Consider the following 5,156-nt stretch of genomic DNA (forward strand, 5'->3'; position numbering starts at 1 on the left):
ATAGACTTCTTGAAGAAGACCTGCCTGAAACTCACAGGCAACAAAAGCAGAAAGATCATTGATATTCTAGCAAACTAAAATGATTCTGCAAAGCAAACAATCAACAGGGTGAAGAGACATCCTGCAGGAGAGGATTAAAGTATTTTCAATCTATTCATCTATTAAAGGATTAATATTCAGAGCATATGAGAAACTCAACCTAACAACAATAAGAAAAAATAGCTCTGATTACAAAATTGAATTAGTGTATAAATAAACATTTCTGAAGAAGATATATTTAATAGTCAAGTATGTGAAAATTGCTCAATATCACTAATTACCAACAAAATATAAATCAAAGCTAAAAAATAATAAATGTGGGTCTGGATGATGATGACCGGATAAAACTTGACACACTTTAAGTTTAAATCACAGGTGAAGGTTTAGAATTTACCTTTAGAGACCTCCTTGAGTGTGCTGGACATACTTTTACCCATAAGTTTGGACTGGCTGAGGCTTGGGGGTAGGAAAAGTGTTGAGACACTGTTTGAAGTGCCTGTTTCTCTGTCTATGGATGTCTTTCTCTCATTTTGTCTCTTTTACTCATGAAAAGAGTAAATGTTGAAACAACTTCTTTTGAGGAGGGAGGTGTTACCGTATGCTAGCTGAAGAGACAGAAACAGAGAGACAAAGAAGGAAACTGAGAAATCACTCCCAAAGGGGGAGTAATTTCCTTTCTCTTCTATTTTCTTCTCAAGGATTTGGACACACACACACAGTGTGATTTTCAAGCTGCCAGTCCATGACTTGAACCATGGCCAGTCAGTCATGTGGGCAGCCAGCACCTTAACCACAATACTACTTGCTGACCTTTTTGAGACCTTTTCTTAAAAAAATAAACAATGCTGGACAAGCAAGTGGTGTGTTGAAAGTGCTGGTTCCCACAAGGTCAACTATGCAGTTCAGCTTCATGACTGGATGGCTAAAAGAACACACCAAAGGTGTTTTCATATCTACCAAATATCCTGAAGAAAATAGGGGGAAAGGAATTGGGCTTCCTATATTTCTCTCTCTTTTCTCTCTCTTTGTCTCTCTCCAGTGGCAAGTGCATGTGCCCTATAGAAAAAACTAAAACTAAAATAAAACCTGACTAATTGCATTCTGAGTCAATAGTTTGGAGTAGTACCTATTCTCATTACAGTCCCTTGAGCATGAAACAATTCCTCCTCCTGCCATGGCTGTGGAGGAGTGGGGTTGTGCTCCTCCAGAAAATCAGCAAAGACCTGGGAGGCCTGGGAGGCCAGGAGGGCTTGGGTAGAATGCTGGGGCTAGACATGATCCTGGAAGTGTTAACATCATTGAGTGTGGCTCACAAGTCCCTAAGTTCTTCAGAGGCTGGAGCATCCTTTGGCAGAAAAAGACCTCTAAAGACATCTCTGATCTTTCACTTTGGAGGTTTGGTTTGCAGGGAGCACTTTGACTGTGTGAATGAGGTGAGCACTGACTCCATGTGGGTCTAAAGATAATCGTGAAACAGAACTTATTCTTACTTAGATAATAAAGAATTCAGGGACTGGCAGGTGGCATTGTAGTTAAGGTGCTGGACGCCCACATGTTCAACTGTGGTTCAAGTCATAGACCTGGTGGCTTGCTTTCTCACAATTTCCCTCTCACTCTCTCTTTTTCTCTCTCTCTGTTCAAAGTAAAATAATAATAATAATAATTAAATAGATAATTCTTTAAAAAAGAATTTAAAAGTAAAATGTAACATACTAAATCTCAGCACACTGACTTTCAAAAGCATCTGACTTATAAAGCATTTATAAAATATGTAAAATATTACATATTTTTTTATTTGATAGTATACACAAACCACACTAAAATGTTTCAATGAGTAAAAGGCAGTATTTCAGATTCAGGGAATTCTAATTACACTGACATAGCTAAGACCAAAAATATAAAGTAAACATCACTACCTTATCTTCAGCTTTTGCCTTTAATGGGTTAATGAATACAAAATAAAATGCAGGTGAGTCAACATGGTTTTGAGAAGTGAAGGGATTTACAATACTTATATATTCATATAACCAGGTACATGTAAGCCTACGTAAAAAAATAAAACAATCTATTAGTATAAGCATGGGGAATGTAACTCATATTTGAGTACCATCTATTCTAATATTGCCAAGGGAATATGATACTTATGTTCTCAACACAGAATATGTGAAATATTTCAGGTGACATACATGTTAACTAACTTTGTCCAATTGTTCCATGTTATATTTAAAAGTCCAAAAACTACTTTGTATTTGATAATTTTTATACATATAATTTGTATGTACATATTTTATAGATATATACATTTCTGTAATTTTCTATATTTAATTTTAAGATGTACAAAAATAGTGAATGTGTACACTCCTCATTCATATCATGAATATATTTGTTGTCTTCTCAATACATTAATGATCCTCCTTTAAAATCACCTCTCTTCAGGTAATCTACCATCATCCAGCTACATGATACCTATTATCAATCACAAGACCCTTAAAACCTCTCTTTATTGTTTGAACACACCATGCTTAAGTGGAGAGAAAAAACTTTTTGAGGTCTCCTAGAGCCGTGGGAACATTATTCGCAGCAGGTACATGTACCAGGGCAGGAGAATGTCTGAATGGCAGTCTAGGCTTAGACCTAGGACTCACTACCTAGTACAATAAAAGACTCTCCATCAGTTCAAATCAACACCTTACACTAATTGCTGTGGCAAATGTATGTGCAGGTGTCTATGAGAGCAAGTGGGGCTTCGTGTGTCTGCATAGACTTCTTGGACACGTGTGCATGCGAGCCCCAAATCCTGAAAGAATGGAGAAGGGATTGTAGTGTAGCCATCTGCCCTGGGGAATGACTTCTCACTTTCCCCTTCTCTTCATATCTATAGGCAATAAATGCACACACCCTATAGCAAAAATAAGTAGATAAAAACAAACAAACAAACAAACAAATTGGGGCAGGAGGTGGCCTGGTGGTTAAGGCACAGGATCCCTTATGGCTGTATAGTTCAAGTTCTGTACCCAGCACCTTGAAAAATACTCTGGACCCTTGTGTGTACAGGACCTAAATTCTGAGAGGAGAGTGGAGAAAGAATTGCTGCATAGCCATCCCCCTAAGTGGTCATTTCTCACTTTATCTCTCACTGTCTCTCTTCAGAGAGTACAGCGGCCTTACAGAAAAACAGTAAAATAAGTAAATAAATATGAGAGGTACCTGCTATTTTGCTGTTAATGAGCTATCATAGGAAGGCCAGCAGGTGGAATGGTGGTAAAGGTCCTGAATTCTCACATGGCTGACCACTAATCCAGTCTCAGACATGGAGGCTTGCTTTCTCACTTTTCTGTCTCTGTTTGGTCAAATTACAAACTAATAATAACAAATAGAATTAAATAAAGAAATAATTCTTTAAAACAAATAAGTAATTAAATTGTTATAGGAAGCAATGGATCAAGTGTTAATTTTCCCCTTTCTGCTCTGCTTTAGCTAACCTCTGACCTTTACAGTTTGTTGTCACTTTGTGCCCTGTGCCTGGGGATTTGAATGTTTAGTTTGGCATTTGAAACTCTCTCTCTCTCTTGGGACCAGCAGTTAGCATAATGGCTATGTCACTGGACTCCCACGTAGTCGATCGCGGTTCAAGTCTTGGACCTGGTGGCTTAAACTCATGCCGGGCGCATGTGCATGCATGCCCAAGATCCCAAGAGGAGAATGGATGAGAAGCGATTGTGGCGTAGCCATCCCTACTGGGAGTGATTTCTCGCTTTCTGTCTCTCTGTCTCTCTCCGTCTGGCAAGCGCAAGCGCCCTATAGCAAAAACCTCTTAAAAAAAAAAAGAAATCTCAAGTCCATCTTAAAAAAAAAAATAGCTTAAGTATTTTATTTGTTTGCAGCTAAGCTTGTTAACACTGTATAATAAAAATGTACAAAGAATAATGTTACAATTTTTGGTTAGACTTAAGTCAAAGACATTTATTAATAAGGAATCTTTCCATGAGAATATTCCAGAAATTTCCCTAAGCCATCTGATCAGATGAACAACTATCTCTGAATATTACCTTACTTAGAAAGGTAATACATTTGTATTAAACTCAGAATTTTTCACGATAAGCCCTAATTTAAAAAAAACTATTCTATCTTCAGACTAAAACAATTTTAATAAACTTTCTTTTCCAGAAACAATAATAAATGAAACAAGTCATTTTGTGAAATGCATTCCTGAATAAGTCACAGCAAAAAATAAATGTATACTTCCACCTCCTCAAAACACAGGCTACTTTCTGTTCCTCAGCCTTGGAAACATGGTGAAGAACAGACTATAAGCAACTTTGGGCAGAGGGTTGCCAAAACAAAAGCTCAAGCAGTTGAACATGGACACCACTAAAGCACTTGGGGGAACCTGACCAAAGGATCCAAATTCTATTTTTAGTAACTGATACAGAAGTGAAGCAACAGTGCTGGTGGGGCCTGGCCCAGCCCCATGCTCACCTATATTATGCTCCTGGGCAAGCTCTGATGCTTTTGCTCCAGTAGAGACCTTTCCCTTTGGAGGTTTGGTTTCCAGGGAGCACTTTAACTGTGTGAATGAGGTGAGCACTGACTCTATGTGGGTATTTTAAAGCTTGAAGTCAAAATGTTTTTCTAACAGAGCTAGGCAGAGTCCATGTGTCAATGGCCCGTCTCCAGTTTATTCAATTCCTCTTCATGGACTTGTAGATCTAGGACCGCAGACCTTCGCTATGTCATCAATCACATCTAACGTCCCTCCTCACTTTTGATTCATATGCTGTGCCTGGAAACAGACCCTTTATTTAACAATAATACTGACACATAAAACAATCCACTATTACAACTTATATGGTCACAAACATTAATGATCTTCTGTAGACCAAGCAAATGTTTTAAGCCATAATTGCTGTGCATCAAATTCACAGTCAGAATCTCCAAGATCAAAATTTGCACAATACAAATGATAACTTTAAATACACATACACACATATACACACATTCTCACACACACTTCTTACAGAACTGTGCTTGGGGAAACTCCATTTGCTGAGTGCCTCTGAAGGCAAATTTTGTTAACTGCTGCTCCAGGTATTTTTGTTTGGAAAATCTAGCACAGT

The sequence above is a fragment of the Tupaia chinensis genome, unplaced genomic scaffold (assembly GCF_000334495.1).
Source record: "Tupaia chinensis unplaced genomic scaffold, TupChi_1.0 Scaffold148027_1, whole genome shotgun sequence".
NCBI classification, from domain to species: Eukaryota; Metazoa; Chordata; class Mammalia; order Scandentia; family Tupaiidae; genus Tupaia; species Tupaia belangeri.